The sequence below is a fragment of the Alosa sapidissima genome, chromosome 9, assembly GCF_018492685.1.
Source record: "Alosa sapidissima isolate fAloSap1 chromosome 9, fAloSap1.pri, whole genome shotgun sequence".
Lineage (NCBI taxonomy): Eukaryota > Metazoa > Chordata > Actinopteri > Clupeiformes > Clupeidae > Alosa > Alosa sapidissima.
Genome location: NC_055965.1, coordinates 16145737 through 16165226, shown reverse-complemented (window position 1 = coordinate 16165226; position 19490 = coordinate 16145737). Strand labels below are relative to the sequence as shown.

Genomic DNA, 19490 nt, shown 5'->3' with positions numbered 1-19490 from the left:
CACCAAATTTCTTGAGCGTCCTCCCGATGGGGTCTGAGGTACATGTACTAAATTTGGTTTTGATACATGAAAGCGTTGCTGAGATATGAAATCACTTCCTGTTTGGTGGCTTCGCCGCAAATTTCGATTGGCTGGTACAGGTCAATGCTTCTGTCAATTGTTCCAGAAAGCAATGCACTCATCAGGCATGGTCTGTTGATGGTCTCTGCCAATTTTGGTGAGGATCCGCTGAAATTTGTGACCTGCAAAAACGTGTACGTGTTTTTGATTAAATCCAATATGGCGGCCGAATCAATTACGATGACATCACAAGTTGGCCTGGGTTGGCCTAAGGACCTCCAACAGTATTATAAGACACCACTAGTGTGTTTTAATTCTAAGCACAACAGCAGCTACAGGCCAAAAGGCATGTTTCTTAATTACAGCGCCCCCTAGAGGTCAAAGGTCACCAAATTTCTTGAGCTTCCCCCTGATGGGGTACTGAGTCCATATACTAAGTTTGGTTATGATAGATTAATGGGTTGCTGAGATATGAGCTCACTTCCTGTTTGGCGGCTTCGCCGCAAATTTCGATTGGCTGTTACGTGCGAACGGTTTTAGTTCCGAAGACGAAAAAGAATAACTTTTGTGCGGCTTGGTCTGAAGAGCATGTCTGTCAAGTTTGGTGACGATCGGACAAAATTTGTGACCTGTGAAGTTTTAGTTTCACTTTCACTAAAATCCAATATGGCGGAAAATCCATCATGGCGGAAAATGACGTCATAGGGTGCGTTGAACTCGGCTTGGTCCAAGGATTCCAACGATACCTCATTTTTGACAATCGGGTCAACAGGTCAGAAGTTACGTGCGTGAACGCAAGTCCAACTTTGGCCTGTTGGTGGCGCTAGAGCGCTCAAGGTGCCGGTATGAAACTTGGTGAAATTAATTATGGGACTATCCCTAATCAGTGTGCCAAATTTCACAACTTTTCACCAGACGGTTCTATGGGCTGCCATTGACTTCAATGGCGGAATAATAATAATAATAATAATAAATATAGCTGCAAGCAGCAATGAGGGGGCCAAGCAGTGAGATCAGCAGGCCAGATTAACCATGTAAATCAATGCCGTTGCATCAGACATATAGCCTTAAGCAGTCACAGCAAGTTCCATGCCATACAACCCAAGATTGGCTGAGTTACAAGGTCAAGTTTCACATCAAAACATAACTGATTTTGTGGGGCTGAACCAGGGCTGAGTGTCGCTGCCCCCTCCCCCAGCCAGCCCACCGCCGCAACCGCCCCTGCCCATCCCACCCCGTCCCACCCTTGCACGCACACATTAGAATGAACTAGATGGAACTTGCTGTCATCAGTTTCACATCAAAAATAAAAGATTGACTGAGATATGATCACACTTGCTGTGATTTAAACACAGAGGTCAAAAATTGACGTCATAGGGTGTGTGGGGGTGTGAACTCGGCTTGGCCCAAGGATTCCAATGATACCTCATTTTGCCATTCGGGTCAACAGGTCAAAAGTTACGTCCGTAAACACAAGTCCAACTTTGGCCTGTTGGTGGCGCTAGAGCGCTTGAGGTGCCGGCATGAAACTTGGTGAAATGAATTATTGGACTGTCCCCAATTAGTGTGCAAAATTGTATAACTTTTTACCAGACGGTTCTATGGGTTGCCATTGACTTCCATTGCAAAATAATGCGCATCAGCAACTACTGGCCAAAATGCATTTTTGTCAATTACGGAGCCCCCTAGAGGTCAAATGTCACCAAATTTCTTGAGCGTCCTCCCGATGGGGTCTGAGGTACATGTACTAAATTTGGTTTTGATACATGAAAGCATTGCTGAGATATGAAATCACTTCCTGTTTGGCGGCTTCGCCGCAAATTTCGATTGGCTGGTACAGGTCAATGCTTCTGTCAATTGTTCCAGAAAGCAATGCACTCATCAGGCATGGTCTGTAGATGGTCTCTGCCAATTTTGGTGAGGATCCGCTGAAATTTGTGACCTGCAAAAATGTGTACGTGTTTTTGATTAAATCCAATATGGCGGCCGAATCAATTACGATGACATCACAAGTCGTCTTGGGTCGGCCTAAGGACCTCCAACAGTATTACCAGACACCACTAGTGTGTTTTAATTCTAAGCACAACAGCAGCTACAGGCCAAAAGGCATGTTTCTTAATTACAGCGCCCCCTAGAGGTCAAAGGTCACCAGATTTCTTGAGCGTCCCCCTGATTGGGTCCTGAGTCCATGGACTAAGTTTGGTTATGATAGATGAATGTGTTGCTGAGATATGAGCTCACTTCCTGTTTGGCGGCTTCGCCGCAAATTTCGATTGGCTGTTACGCGCGAACGGTTTTAGTTCCGAAGACGAAAAAGAATAACTTTTGTGCGGCTTGGTCTGAAGAGCATGTGTGTCAAGTTTGGTGACGATCGGACAAAATTTGTGACCTGTGAAGTTTTAGTTTCACTTTCACTAAAATCCAATATGGCGGAAAATCCATCATGGCGGAAAATGACGTCATAGGGTGCATTGAACTCGGCTTGGTCCAAGGATTCCAACGATACCTCATTTTTGACAATCGGGTCAACAGGTCAGAAGTTACGTGCGTGAACGCAAGTCCAACTTTGGCCTGTTGGTGGCGCTAGAGCGCTCAAGGTGCCGGTATGAAACTTGGTGAAATTAATTATGGGACCATCCCTAATCAGTGTGCCAAATTTCACAACTTTTCACCAGACGGTTCTATGGGCTGCCATTGACTTCAATGGCGGAATAATAATAATAATAATAATAATAAGAACAAATAGAAACACAATGGGTGCCTTCGCAGCTTCGCTGCTTGGCCCCCAAATATAGCTGCAAGCAGCAATGAGGGGGCCAAGCAGTATAGGCCGGAGTAGCCACGGCGACAAGATAGAACTCAGCAGACAGTCGCGATCAACACTTTCAACAAGCGTCACATCAAACATAACTGATTTTGTAGGGCTGAAACAGGGCTGAGTATTGCCACCGCCTCCGCCAGCCAGCCCCCCCACCTAATCACCCCTGCCAGTCCCACCCCGTCCCGTCCCGCCCCGCCCTACCACACCACGCACGCATTAGAATGAACTGGATGGAATATGTTGTCATCTGTTTCACATCCAAAAATAAATGATCGATAAAACACATCGCAACTACAGATCAAAATGCAATATTGCTAATTGCAGCACCCCCTACAGGTCAAAGGTCAACACATTTTTTGAGCGTCCTCCTAATGGGGTCCTGAACCTTTGTAGTAAGTTTGGTTATGATACATGGCAGGGTTGCTGAGATATGAGCTCACTTCCTGTTTGGTGGCTTCGCCGCAAATTTCGATTAGCTGTTACAGCCGAATGCTTCGGTCAATTGTTCCAGAAAGCAATGCACTGATAAGGCATGGGCTGAAGATGGTCTCTGTCAATTTTGGTGAGGATCCGCTAAAATTTGTGACTTGCAAAAACTTGTACGTGTTTTTGATTAAATCCAATATGGCGGCCGAATCAATTACGATGACATCACAAGTTGGCTTGGGTCGGCCTAAGGACCTCCAACAGTATTACCAGACACCACTAGTGTGTTTTAATTCTTAGCACAACAGCAGCTACAGGCCAAAAGGCATGTTTCTAAATTACAGCGCCCCCTAGAGGTCAAAGGTCACCAGATTTCTTGAGCGTCCCCCTGATTGGGTCCTGAGTCCACGTACAAAGTTTGGTTATGATAGATTAATTGGTTGCTGAGATATGAGCTCACTTCCTGTTTGGCGGCTTCGCCACAAATTTGATTGGCTGTTACGGGCAAACGGTTTTAGTTCCGAAGATGAAAAGGAGTATCTTTTGTGAGGCTTGTTCTGAAGATCATGTGTGTCAGGTTTGGTGTCGATTAGACAAAATTTGTGACCTGTGAAAACTTTTTAGTGTTTTTGATTAAATCCAAAATGGCGGAAAATCCATCATGGCGGAAAATAACGTCATAGGATGCTTTGAACTCGGCTTGGTCCAAGGATTCCAACGATACCTCATTTTTGACAATCGGCCATACGGGTCACTAGTTACGTGCGTGAACGCACGTCCAACTTTGGCCTGTTGGTGGCGCTAGAGTGCTCTAGGTGCCATCATGAAACTTGGTGACATTAATCATGGGACTGTCCCTAATCAGTGTGCCAAACTTCACAACTTTTCACCAGATGGTTCTATGGGCTGCCATTGACTTCCATTGCAAAATAATGCGCATCAGCAACTACTGGCCAAAATGCATTTTTGTCAATTACGGTGCCCCCTAGAGGTCAAATGTCACCAAATTTCTTGAGCGTCCTCCCGATGGGGTCTGAGGTACATGTACTAAATTTGGTTTTGATACATGAAAGCGTTCCTGAGATATGAAATCACTTCCTGTTTGGCGGCTTCGCCGCAAATTTTGATTGGCTGGTACAGGTCAATGCTTCTGTCAATTGTTCCAGAAAGCAATGCACTCATCAGGCATGGTCTGAAGATGGTCTCTACCAATTTTGGTGAAGAACAGATAAAATTTGTGACCTGCGAAAACTTGTACGTGTTTTTGATTAAATTCAATATGGCGGCCGAATCAATTACGATGACATCACAAGTTGGCTTGGGTCGGCCTAAGGACCTCCAACAGTATTACCAGACACCACTAGTGCGTTTTAATTCTAAGCACAACTGCAGCTACAGGCCAAAAAGCATGTTTCTTAATTACAGCGCCCCCTAGAGGTCAAAGGTCACCAAATTTCTTGAGCGTCCCCCTGATTGGGTCCTGAGTCCATGGACTAAGTTTGGTTATGATAGATGAATGGATTGCTGAGATATGAGCTCACTTCCTGTTTGGCGGCTTCGCCGCAAATTTCGATTGGCTGTTACGCGCGAACGGTTTTAGTTCCGAAGACGAAAAAGAATAACTTTTGTGCGGCTTGGTCTGAAGAGCATGTGTGTCAAGTTTGGTGACGATCGGACAAAATTTGTGACCTGTGAAGTTTTAGTTTCACTTTCACTAAAATCCAATATGGCGGAAAATCCATCATGGCGGAAAATGACGTCATAGGGTGCGTTGAACTCGGCTTGGTCCAAGGATTCCAACGATACCTCATTTTTGACAATCGGGTCAACAGGTCAGAAGTTACGTGCGTGAACGCAAGTCCAACTTTGGCCTGTTGGTGGCGCTAGAGCGCTCAAGGTGCCGGTATGAAACTTGGTGAAATTAATTATGGGACTATCCCTAATCAGTGTGCCAAATTTCACAACTTTTCACCAGACGGTTCTATGGGCTGCCATTGACTTCAATGGCGGAATAATAATAATAATAAATATAGCTGCAAGCAGCAATGAGGGGGCCAAGCAGTGAGATCAGCAGGCCAGATTTGCCATGTAAGTCAATGCTGTTGCATCAGACATATAGCCTTAAGCAGTCACAGCAAGTTCCATGCCATACAACCCAAGATTGGCTGAGTTACAAGGTCAAGTTTCACATCAAAACATAACTGATTTTGTGGGGCTGAACCAGGGCTGAGTGTCGCCGCCCCCTCCCCCAGCCAGCCCACCGCCGCAACCGCCCCTGCCCATCCCACCCCGCCCCACCCTTGCACGCACGCATTAGAATTAACTGGATGGAACTCGCTGTCATCAGTTTCACATCAAAAATAAAAGATTGACTGAGATATGATCACACTTGCTGTGATTTAAACACAGAGGTCAAAAATTGACGTCATAGGGTGTGTTGAACTCGGCTTGGCCCAAGGATTCCAATGATACCTCATTTTGCCATTCGGGTCAACAGGTCAAAAGTTACGTCCGTAAACACAAGTCCAACTTTGGCCTGTTGGTGGCGCTAGAGCGCTTGAGGTGCCGGCATGAAACTTGGTGAAATGAATTATTGGACTGTCCCCAATTAGTGTGCAAAATTGTATAACTTTTTACCAGACGGTTCTATGGGCTGCCATTGACTTCCATTGCAAAATAATGCGCATCAGCAACTACTGGCCAAAATGCATTTTTGTCAATTACGGAGCCCCCTAGAGGTCAAATGTCACCAAATTTCTTGAGCGTCCTCCCGATGTGGTCTGAGTTACATGTACTAAGTTTGGTTTTGATACATGAAAGCGTTCCTGAGATATTAAATCACTTCCTGTTTGGCGGCTTCGCCGCAAATTTTGATTGGCTGGTACAGGCCAAAGCTTCTGTCAATTGTTCCAGAAAGCAATGCACTCATCAGGCATGGTCTGAAGATGGTCTCTGCCAATTTTGGTGAGGAACAGATGAAATTTGTGACCTGCAAAAACTTTTTTGTGTTTGTGATTTAATCCAATATGGTGGCCGAATCAATTACGATGACATCACAAGTTGGCTTGGGTCGGCCTAAGGACCTTCAACAGTAGTAGCAGACATCACTAGTGGGTTTTAATTCTAAGCACAACTGCTGCTACAGGCCAAAAGGCATGTTTCTTAATTACAGCGCCCCCTAGAGGTCAAAGGTCACCAGATTTCTTGAGCGTCCCCCTGATTGGGTCCTGAGTCCATGTACTAAGTTTGGTTATGATAGATGAATGGGTTGCTGAGATATGAGCTCACTTCCTGTTTGGCGGCTTCGCCGCATATTTCGATTGGCTGTTACGGTCAAACGGTTTGAGTTCCGAAGACGAAAAGTGATAACTTTTGTGCGGCTTGGTCTGAAGAGCATGTGTGTCAAGTTTGGTGACGATCGGATAAAATTTGTGACCTGTGAAGTTTTAGTTTCACTTTCACTAAAATCCAATATGGCGGAAAATCCATCATGGCGGAAAATGACGTCATAGGGTGCGTTGAACTCGGCTTGGTCCAAGGATTCCAACGGTACGTCATTTTTCAAAATCGGATCAACAGGTCAAAAGTTACGTGCGTGAACGCACGTCCAACTTTGGCCTGTTGGTGGCGCTAGAGCCCTCGAGGAGCCGACATGAAACTTGGTGAAATTAATCATGGGACTGTCCCCAATCGGTGTGCCAAATTTCACAACTTTTTACCAGACGGTTCTATGGGCTGCCATTGACTCCCATGGCGGAAGAAAGATGTTAAATAATAATAATAATAGTAAGAAATCATAGAAACACAATGGGGCTTCGCAGCTTCGCTGCTTGGCCCCCAATAATAAGAACAAATAGAAACACAATGGTTGCCTCGCAGCTTCGCTGCTTGGCCCCCAAATATAGCTGCAAGCAGCAATGAGGGGGCCAAGCAGTGAAATCAGCAGGCCAGATTTGCCATGTAAGTCAATGCCGTTGCATCAGACATATAGCCTTAAGCAGTCACAGCAAGTTCCATGCCATACAACCCAAGATTGGCTGAGTTACAAGGTCAAGTTTCACATCAAAACATAACTGATTTTGTGGGGCTGAACCAGGGCTGAGTGTCGCCGCCCCCTCCCCCAGCCAGCCCACCGCCGCAACCGCCCCTGCCCAACCCACCCCGTCCCACCCTTGCACGCACACATTAGAATGAACTAGATGGAACTTGCTGTCATCAGTTTCACATCAAAAATAAAAGATTGACTGAGATATGATCACACTTGCTGTGATTTAAACACAGAGGTCAAAAATTGACGTCATAGGGTGTGTTGAACTCAGCTTGGCCCAAGGATTCCAATGATACCTCATTTTGCCATTCGGGTCAACAGGTCAAAAGTTACATCCGTGAACACAAAGTCCAACTTTGGCCTGTTGGTGGCGCTAGAGCGCTTGAGGTGCCGGCATGAAACTTGGTGAAATGAATTATTGGACTGTCCCCAATTAGTGTGCAAAATTTTATAACTTTTTACCAGACGGTTCTATGGGCTGCCATTGACTTCCATTGCAAAATAATGCGCATCAGCAACTACTGGCCAAAATGCATTTTTGTCAATTACGGAGCCCCCTAGAGGTAAAATGTCACCAAATTTCTTGAGCGTCCTCCTAATGGGGTCATGAACATATGTAGTAAGTTTGGTGATGATACATGGCAGGGTTGCTGAGATATGAGCTCACTTCCTGTTTGGCCGCTTCGCTGCAAGTTTCGATTGGCTGTTACAGCCGAATGCTACTGTCAATCGTTCCAAAAAGCGATGCACTGATAAGGCATGGTCGGAAGATGTTCTCTGGCAATTTTGGTGAGGATCCACTGAAATTTGTGACCTGCGAAAATTCGTACGTGTTTTTGATTAAATCCAATATGGCGGCCGAATCAATTACGATGACATCACAAATTGGCCTGGGTCGGCCTAAGGACCTCCAACAGTATTACCAGACACCACTAGTGCGTTTTAATTCTAAGCACAACAGCAGCTACAGGCCAAAAGGCATGTTTCTTAATTACAGCGCCCCCTAGAGGTCAAAGGTCACCAGATTTCTTGAGCGTCCCCCTGATTGGGTCCTGAGTCCATGCACCAAGTTTGGCTTTGATACATGCAAGGGTTGCTGAGATATGAGCTCACTTCCTGTTTGGCGGCTTCGCCGCAAATTTCGATTGGCTGTTACGCGCGAACGGTTTTAGTTCCGAAGACGAAAAGGAATAACTTTTGTGCGGCTTGGTCTGAAGAGCATGTGTGTCAAGTTTGGTGTTGATCGGACAAAATTTGTGACCTGTGAAGTTTTAGTTTCACTTTCACTAAAATCCAATATGGCGGAAAATCCATCATGGCGGAAATTGACGTCATAGGGTGCGTTGAACTCGGCTTGGTCCAAGGATTCCAACGATACCTCATTTTTGACAATCGGCCATACGGGTCAAAAGTTACGTGCGTGAACGCACGTCCAACTTTGGCCTGTTGGTGGCGCTAGAGTGCTCTAGGTGCCATCATGAAACTTGGTGACATTAATCATGGGACTGTCCCTAATCAGTGTGCCAAATTTCACAACTTTTCACCAGACGGTTCTATGGGCTGCCATTGACTTCAATGGCGGAATAATAATAATAATAATAAGAACAAATAGAAACACAATGGTTGCCTCGCAGCTTCGCTGCTTGGCCCCCAAATATAGCTGCAAGCAGCAATGAGGGGGCCAAGCAGTTAGTTCAGCAGGCCAGATTTGCCATGCAACTCAATACCGTGGCATCAGGCATATAGCATTAAGCAGTCACAGCAAGTTCCATGCCAAACAACCCAAGATTGGCTGAGTTACAAGGTCAAGTTTCACATCAAAACATAACTGATTTTGTGTGGCTGAACCAGGGCTGAGTGTCGCCGCCCCCTCACCCAGTCAACCCACCGCCGCAATCGCCCCTGCTCGTCCCACCCTGCCCCACCCTTGCACGCACGGCATGCATTAGAATTAACTGGATGGAACTCGCTGTCATTAGTTTCACATCAAAAATAAAAGATCGATTGAGATATGATCATGCTTGCTGTGATTTCAATGCCCCCATAGAGGTCAAAGGTCACCAAATTATTTGTGCATCATCAGGATGAACCAGACGGTTTTATGGGCTGCCATTGACCTCCATTGCAGAATAATGCAGCAACTACAGGCCAAAATACATTTTTGCCAATTCCAGAGCCCCCTAGAGGTCAAAGGTTAACAAATTTATTGAGCGTCCTCCTGATTGGTCCTGAGGACCATGTACTAAGTTTGGTTTTGATACATGAAAGCGTTGCTGAGATATGAGCTCACTTCCTGTTTGGCGGCTTCGCCGCAAATTTCGATTGGCTGTTACAGGCGAACGCTTCAATCAATTGTTCCAGAAAAAAATACACTGATCAGGCATGGTCTGAAGATGGTCTCTGCCAATTTTGGTGAGGATCAGCTGAAAGTTGTGACTTGCGAATACTTATTCGTGTTTTTGATTAAATCCAATATGGCGGCCAAACAATTATGTTGATGTCACAAGTTGTCCTCTGTTGACCTAAGGACCTTCCACAGTATTGTCACAGTATTCTAAGCACAACAGCAGCTACAGGCCAAAAGGCATTTTTCTTAATTGCAGTGCCCCCTAGAGGTCAAAGGTCACCAAATTTGTTGAGCATCCTCCTGATTGGGTCAGTAGTCTGTATACTAAGTTTGGTTACGATACAGCTTCAATCAGATGTGTTTTCAGATATATGTTGGGTGCAATAATGGTGTGACTGTTACCAAATGTTGGAGCCTATGTAATGTCAATAAAATACAAATATTTTTGTCTGACTTTATCCTTTATTCACATTTCTTTTTTTTAATCATGCAAATTAGGCCTACCACATTTTATGCAGATATTGCCTGATTTGCTGAGTCTGGATATGAGATTTCAGAAAACTTGCAATACAACAATGATGTTTTTTATGATAGTAATACGTTTCATGGTAGTTAAGTTTCATGGTGATATTTGTTTTTTAACCTATCACCTGTAATCTCTAACCTTTCCATCAAATGTATTTTGTGTTCTGTGTGGAAATATTTTGATGTCGAGAATGGCAAATGAAGTAGGGACTTTTATTGTGACGAGTATCATCCAGTATCTCGTCTGTGACATCTACCATCTTTCTTTTAGCTGACTACAACTGTCGAGGTAAGACGCAAAGTTAACGTCTCCAGAAAATGAATTGATATGGCTGTATATTTGGTTTTGATCTACTTATAACAGAATAGGCACACAAAAATATGAAAATATGTCTAGCTGAGGTGCATCTGGAGAGCCACCTTTGTTAAATGTGTTAGCAGCTAACGTTTTAGTGTCACACTATGAACGACAAACGTTAACGTTCAAGTTAGGCAGACAGGAAAGGTAGCAATTGTGTAAAAATGAATTAGTAACTTTAATAGCCTAACGTTACATAAAACATATTATCCTATGGAAGCAGGCAATGTGTTGAGAACTGGCCGTTATCTCATGAAATACGTTGTATCGTCGAATTAAGTTTACATCATGCTGGCATGATGCTTCACGCCATGATGCAGGCTAACGTTGTTAGGCACGTTTGATTGTGAGCAATTAACTTTGTGGTAACGTTAACTGAACTTATTTTGAATAGATTCTAACTGTGTTGGAAAACGTTTTTCGGTACTATAACCTTGGTTGAGTTTTGGAGTCATGTCTGATCTCGAAAGCCGTTTGGAATGCAAGTTAACCTTAATGTTAGCAGAGCCCATTTAGACATTCTCTGCTAAATCAGAGACAGACTTCTAGCAGCTAAGTTATAGCTGCGGGAGAACATAGCAAACCCGTAGGAGTTGATTAAACAAATGTATGGCTCCGTTTCATGTACACCGTGTGTAAAGGCAGGTAACTATGTACAATTCTTAACAAATTAAGTAATTTAATTGATCTTAAACAGAGGATGTGAAGTTATCCTAGGTTAAATTGGTCTTGTTTGGGTGGAATGTGACCAAGGCTGCTAAAATCATAGCTATGAATTCGTAGGTTACGGCTAAAATACTCTTTTACAATTATAAGCAAAATCACTCGTTTGTAAGCTCAAAGTACATATCTATGTTTCTATCTAATTGTAAATGCTAAGTTTGTATCTTTCATAAACTATATATGTTAAATGTTTTCCAGATTTTGGATTCCTTTTTGAGCAAGTTAATTGAAGGTAAGTGTTAAATGTTTCAGGGCTTTTATGTACAACTTCTAGGGAAATTTTTAAACTTTTATGCTGCATTGCCTGCAAAATGTTTAACCGTAGTGCTAGTAAGAAATATGCCATATGTTGATCTGGAATAATTACAGCTGTGCTTGGCCTTGTGTATGGCATTGAAATGCCTTACAGTTCTGGACAGAAAAACTAGTATATTACACTGATATGCGCTGATTCAGAGTAATTTCTATGGCCTCAGAGTAGAAAGTCATGAGAATCACTGCAGGGACTCCTGCAGTAGTTTTCAGTGGTGATGTGTGGTATTATTTGGGTTATGGATGAATGTGGTGTGGCATGCATATGAAAGCAAGGAAGGAGGATTTAAGAGGTGTAGAGGGAAACATTACTGTTGTATTGGAAGTTAATCCTAACATTTGGTTAATAGTCTGATTTGTATACCGGGATGCAGGTTGAAGTGGGTTGCTGGGCTTTGGACAGAGATGCTCACGTAGTTGCTCATCCTGAGCTTGGATTAGTTTTATTCCTGTCTCGTATGCTTTGTACTTTAGGTCAAGAATGTGTATGCCTAACTAGGGTGTAGCTGTAAATGTGTGCAATAGGTTCCATTTCATGGTAGTTGTGTGTAGGCTTAGTGGTATGTAACAATCCTCCAGATGTTAATTTGTTTAGCAGATTAACAATAGCTATAAAGCTACATATCACCCCTTTTGATAAATGCAGTGTGGCCTACCCTAGCAGGAAGTGCAAATTGAAAGTAACATTTGCCTACTGCCCCCATCAAGGCAAATATTTCAAAAAAATATAAATATCCTTGATTAGACTATGTTGGTTTTTGTGGAAAAGAAAATTGGCGTTAGTCCTGGTTTTAGTAGTGGGCAGTATGCAGTCAGATAGGTCACCATAGGCATATTTGGATTTGCTACGGATGGATTCACAAATAAATAAATTACATTTGGCAAGATACTTGATATACAGGCTAAATGCAAATGGGCTACGCCAATGCAATTATTTTACATTAACAAAATGCAGAAAAATATAACGGATTGAAAATAAAGTAGGCAGGTATGTCAGTCATTTTTATTGTTCGCAATTGGTGTACTGGCATGTTTAACTGTTAGCTGCAGTGCAATGTTACATTATGTGTAAGTTAAGTACAGAACCGACTGTGCAACCAGATTTTTTTCTGTGCCCTTAAATCTTTTAACTTGGGCGCATAAGTGCTCCTGGAATTTTTTTTTTTTTTTTTAAATGTAGAGCCCTGTCTTAAGTTCAGAAGTTAAAGAGTCTTTATGATGTAAATATGTACATTGTTATTGCCTGTTTATCAGAACTGATGAAAGTATTAGTGGTAACTGTATGATATTTCTGATGTGTTTTCTGTGTGTTTTGCAGATGCCGTGTCCAAGCAAGCGGTCCAGGGCGGCCAAGAAGAGACAGGCTGACTTGAGGTCTACTGAGGTCAGGCTGTTGAGCTTAACTATCTGTCCTGATGTATTATGATTGCGTGTTTAATAGGAAACATAATGTTGAGCACATTTTATGTTTCTCCCAATTCTTATTTACAGTAGTTTGTATGTTTGCTTGAAATGCCGCTTACATTTTGAATGTATTTGATTTTAATGAAGGATCTGCTGCATGTCTAATTTAAAGGAGAAATCTAGCGAGTTCTCACATAGATCTACGTTTCTCAAGGTGACCAAGTATTGTCGGTACAAAACAAAATGAAAACTATTGTTTTTACCGTTAGCTGCTGGTTTTAGCAACTTGAGCTAGGTAAAACTGATTGTTTTGATTTTGTTTCATAACAACAGTACTCAGTGACCCATGAGAAACGGAGATCTATATGAAAACTCGCCATATTTACTTTTAAGAAGTTGCTGAATATTTATGATCTAAATATATATACATTACTGTTCTGAAAGTATGTGTATATTAGTTGCTTTAATGATGAAATTATTAAAGACGTTTGATATGTTAGACTTGGTAACCTTATGATGGGTTTTCTGTGTTACAGGTGCCGAGCAAGAGGTCCCCGGTGGCGCAGGTTGACTTGGTCTCCTGTGACGAGGTTGGGCGTCCTCGTAAAAAAGCCCACACACAGTCTTCGGACGCTATACAGTCTTCGGACTGCCAGTTACAATGCCAGTTACAATGCCAGTTACAATGCCAGTTACAGTCTTCGGACGCAATACAAGCAAACTCTACCAACTCTCAAACAAACTCTACCAACTCTCTGAATATGTGCCATGACTCTGTTGTAAACTCATTGTCAAGTAATGTGAAAGAAAATAATGCTACTGATTGTTGTTCTTTGAATGAATCTGTTGACTTCCCAGAGAGATCTGTGCTGATGGGGTCCTTTCATCAAGGCGATTCACGGTTTGGAAATGTGCGCAACAAGCAGTGTGGTGCCATCAGTTTGACTGCTGTTTTGAAGTCCAAGATGAAGAACGTGTGGCGTTGGGAAACTCGAGATCTTGATGATGTTTTGATTAAGGGAACTGTTCTTTACAGGTCAATGAGTGCACAGGGTAAAATAAGAGACCAAGGAAGGGGTTACATTGCTGTGTCTGAATTGCCTAGACAATATGAAGTGTGGAATTGTGATTTCTCAATAAACTTTGCTGATTCTTACACTGGATTTATTCAGGTTGATGACTATGACAATGCTTTACGAGATGTTGCCATGCCTTTTGATGTAGCACTGCAGCGGGCGCTGTTTAGCAATGATGCTTGTTTGTTAACCATTTGTGCTAACACATGTGCTGTAGTGAATGCAGGAACAAGGTTTGCGTTTGTTGATTCACACGCTAACAGAAACGTCAACCAGAAAGGTGAGGGGTCAAGTTGTGTTGCATACTTCAGCTCTATAGACTCCCTGGTCACATTTGTTTACGACTCCGCACGATCTTTTGGCGTAAGCACACCAAGGTTTGAGGTGACTGGAGTCACAGTAGTAACTAATGCCAACGCCCAGATGGACGATTCATCCAGCTGTTCAACGAGCTCTGCAAGTTGCCGTCCACTCTACAGCGATGTGGTGAAGCGTAAACCTGTGTGTGAACGAGTTGTAAGTGGGTCGTCTACAGTTGCAGCTAATTTCACAAGTGACACAGAATGTTCACAGACCATACTAGACACAAATGCTTGTAGACCACTCTACAGTGACGTTTTGAGACGAGTTCCCAGTAAGGGTGTTAAGCGAAACAAAATTGCAACAGACGATGTCATTCTTATCGATGCAGGTGCGCACGAACAGTCTTTTCAACCTTTACAGTGTGATGTGCAAGCAAATGATGTCATTATAAGTGATATAAGATTTCAGAAACAGGCTTTTAAACCTTTAACTCGTCAGGACCAGGATGCACTGTGCACGCGTTTAGAGCTTCAAAATGGAAATGTTGATGTAGGCCTAATGGCAACTGATATTGGTGACATGGGATGTCCCTGTAAGATAAAAAGTATAAAACCTGATGGGAATTGCTTTTACCGTAGCCTAGCCTTTAGCATTTGCCACAATGAAGACAAGCATTTGAAAATAAGACGGGCTGTCGTGCAACACCTTCAGAGAAACGGCACCAAATTTGAAACATATCTGAGGGAGGAATACACATCTGTGCAGGATTATGTGACTAAATCAAGGATCTATTACTGTGGTTCATGGGCAAAAGAAATTGATATTTTTGCTGCTGCTGACTTGTTCCAAACAACTATCTTTACTTTCAATGATGGAAGATGGAATATGCACAAACCTACAGACTCACAGACATGTAGAGAGAATTGCATCTATTTAAATCACACTGGCAGTCATTATGAAGTTGTAACATGTGTTCAACACAAAGATGCAAGACGTTGCGCAGGATCATGCCAGCCTGTAAAGACTGATGACAAGTTGAGGTCAACACGGAAAAGAAAGTTGAACGATGAATCAGAAAATGTGAAAGCAAAGAAAGATCGCCAGCGATATCACAATGACAGTGATTACAGAGAGAGAAAGCGTGCATGTGTTCGGAATAAGTATACTTCTGATCCTGAATATCAAAAATTGCTGCGTGACCACTCTAAAATGACATATAAGAAGAATTCTACCTTTCAAGCAATGGTACGCAAGTATTCTAGGGTCAAATATAAGACAAACAAGACCTTTCAGACTTATGTGCGTGAGTACTCTAAAGCCAAATATAAGACAAACAGGCCATTCCAGAATCTTGTCCGTGCTTATTCTGAAGCCAAATATAAGACAAACAAAAAATTTCAGACCCTTGTGCGTGGTTATTGTCGTACCAAATACAATAACATTAACTTTCAGAACAAAAAAAAAGAGGCAAGCAAGAGGACATACAGAGAAAACAAAAACATTCGTACAGAAAAAATAAAACATGGTTGTGAGAATTATGCAAAGTGGCAAAAGAAACAGGAAGACATAGTCTCTGCTGTTGGTCATTTTCGTCAGGAGGTCAGCCGTGGTCCTGAATATGTCTGCTCAGTCTGTCACCGTTTACTCTTCAGGAAGCAAGTGGTTGAGTGTAAGAGACATGGCTATGAAATCAAAGGAGCGGAAGTGGCTGCATTGGCTAATAGATGCATAACTTTGCAACATTTACATGTGTGTGGTGTTGGATGTCAGCAGAGGTGCCATTTGTCAGATAGCCCATCAAGCAAATTATGGATTTGCCATACATGTCATCGAAAAATACTCGGAGGAAAACTTCCCGAAGAAAGTGTTACAAACAACATGCATTTGAATGAAATTCCACCAGAGCTTAAATGTCTCAACTCTTTAGAACAACATCTTATTGCACGTCAAATTCCCTTCATGAAGCTGTTGTGTTTGCCTCGAGGCCGTCAGAGAGCTTGTCATGGTCCATGTGTTTCTGTACCTGTTAATAACGCAAATGTGACCAATATACTCCCAAGAAATGAATGTGATGACAAGATGATAAGAGTGAAACTGAAACGCAAGTTGACATACAAAGGTCATTACGAGTACATGTATGTCCACACTGATCGTGTCAGAAATGCACTGAGGTATTTGATGGCAAACAATAAATGGTACGGTGATGTGACTATGAATGACGAATGGGTAAACTCTCTGAATGGCACTGACCAGCATGAGGAAAGTACCAAACAGGAAACACCTGCTAACAGTGATGATGACAATGTTCCTGAAGAGCAAGCAGAGGAAGATGTGACTTATATCAAAGACCAGAATGGGCTTTTGTCAGATACATCATTACAACCTGTCGATCTGGGTTCAGAGATCATTGATCAGAATTTTCAGGATATACTTAATGTGGCACCAGGTGAAGGTAACAGTCCAGTGAGGTTGCTGTCCGATAAAACCAACGAGGCAAAATGTTTCCCTGTTTTGTATCCATCTGGTGGACCTACATTCCATGATGAAAGAGAGTCCAAAATCACTCTGTCACGGTACCTGAATACACGCATTCTGAATGCAGATGGGCGTTTTGCACAGAACACAGACTTCATTTTTTACGCACAATACATATCAGAGGTGCATCAAGTTGTATCTGGTGTATCAGTGGCATTACGCAAAGGTGGCGGCAACTCCTCTCTGAAAGACGCATCACCAGACATGTTGTTGAACTCAGACTCGTTGAGTAAACTATTGCGCAATGACGAAGGATACAAGTTCTTACGAGGAATTCGTGGCACACCTCCATACTGGATGTCAGTTCAGAAAGATTTATTTGCCATGATAAGACAACTCTCCATACCCACGTTCTTTGCATCTTTTAGCTCTGCAGATTTGAGATGGCCTGAAATGCTGAACTCTATTCTAAGAATAGAAGGTAAACAGACATCTGTTGACGATCTTGACTGGTCTGACAAATGTGGACTCATACGTCGAAACCCTGTGACAGCGGCAAGAATGTTTGATCACCGATGGCATTGCTTTCTCCGTGATGTAATCATGTCGCCAGCAGAACCCATAGGGAAAATAAAGGACTACTTTTATCGTGTTGAATTTCAACAACGTGGTTCTCCTCATGTCCACTGTCTTTTTTGGATTGAAAATGCTCCCAAGATTGATAGAGAGAGTGATGATGAAGTAGCACAGTTCGTAGATACATACATCACCTGTGAGATTCCACCAGAAACTGATGCAGAGCTTCACGAGGTTGTGAGCAGCGTACAGAGGCACAGCACAAGACACTCTAAGACTTGCCGCAAGAAAAACACAGTGTGCCGGTTCAACTTCCCACGGCCACCATCAAGCTGTACTTTCATCACAAGAGGCGGTAACTGTGAGGACTTGAATGGCAATGATGACAATACAAGTGCGAGTGCAATAATAAAGAATGTTAAAACTGCGTTGACCATGCCTGACATGAATTTTGATACAGCCGATGCATTTTTTGAGTCTCTTGGGATAGATCAAGGTTTGTTTGAAAAGGCGTACAACATATGTTCCAAAAAGAAAAGCATTGTCCTGAAACGAAATCCTGGAGACATTTGGGTGAACCAGTACAACAAAGACTTACTCCGTGCTTGGCAAGGCAATATGGATATCCAGTATGTCACAGATGCCTTTTCAGTTGTGGTCTACATACTGTCGTACATCACAAAAGCAGAACAAGAAATGGGTTTGCTCTTACAACGTGCCCAAGACGAGTCAATGAATGGCAACCTTGATGCAAAAGCAGCATTCAAACAGCTTGGAAGTGTATACCTACACAACAGGGAAGTTTCAGCCCAAGAGGCAGTGTATCGATTAACACACATGCACTTGAAAGAATGCTCTCGTGACGTACAGTTCATTCCTGTTGGTGATAATCCTGTTAGGATGAGTTTACCATTGCATGTCCTCCAAAATAAAGCCCAATTCCAACAGTGCAATGACGAAAGCAGCATTTGGATGACCAATGTGATCGAGAGGTATAAGAGCAGACCCCAGAATGCACAATTTGAGGATTTATGTCTGGCAAGTTTTTGTTCTGAATACAGAGTTCTATCAAAGTCACAGGTTCCGACTGAAAGAGATTCACATGACATAATACAGCTCAACAACAACTGTGGCTTTGTGAAACGAAGGACCCGAACTGAACCTGCTGTTGTGAGGTATCCCAGATTTTCTCCCACAAAAAACCCCGAAAAGTACTTCCATTCGTTGCTGCAACTGTTTCTGCCTTACTATGAAGATTATCACCTCAAACCGCCCCAGTTTGATACATATGAACATTTCTATAAAAATGGTGCAGTGAAATGTGGCGTTGATGTTCAAAGAGTGCAGTCGATTGTGGATACCAACAAAGCTTTATTTGAAAAAGAAAGTGATGAGATTGACAGAGCTAAACAGTTGTTGGAAGACAAAATTGATTTAGAAGATGCCTGGGCTCAGATATGTCCTGAAACAGAAAGGGAGCGTCTTCGTTGTTTGGATCTGATGAAAGAAAAGGTTGTAGATGATGAAGGTGATGATGATGACAAACTCATTCCTGACCTGACAGCAAACCCACAGACTACATGCACTTTGGAAACAAATCATGTGTCAATGCCCAGACAGGATGCATTGCATTTATTGCGATCATTAAATGAAGAACAGTCTGCCATATTCTATGCTGTTCGTAAGTGGTGTTTGCAGAAACTTTTTGGACAAAATCCTGAACCATTGCGATTATTCATTACTGGTGGAGCAGGAACGGGAAAAAGCCATTTAATCAAAGCGATACATTACGAATCTACCCGGCTGTTGTCACAGATTGCTGAAAATCCTGAGGATCTCACTGTGCTTCTAACAGCACCTACAGGAGTGGCTGCATATAACATTGGCGCTGCAACAATTCACAATACATTCTCCATTGGTGCAAATGTCAAACTGCCATATCAACCACTAGGTGACGAGAAAGTCAATTCTTTGCGAACCAAAATGGGCAGCTTGCAAATTCTGATCATTGATGAAGTGTCCATGGTCGACCACCG

General features: G+C 42.8%; 1 long non-coding RNA gene across 1 annotated transcript; it reads left to right on the top strand.

The window, feature by feature from the left end:
- The first annotated feature begins 1781 nt into the window (after window positions 1-1781).
- On the top strand, window positions 1782-14180 carry LOC121718405. The gene is made up of 5 exons (XR_006033922.1): window positions 1782-1798; window positions 10499-10516; window positions 11507-11540; window positions 12939-13004; window positions 13561-14180. It is a non-coding gene; the product is annotated as an uncharacterized LOC121718405 (long non-coding RNA).
- The last annotated feature ends 5310 nt before the right edge of the window (window positions 14181-19490 follow it).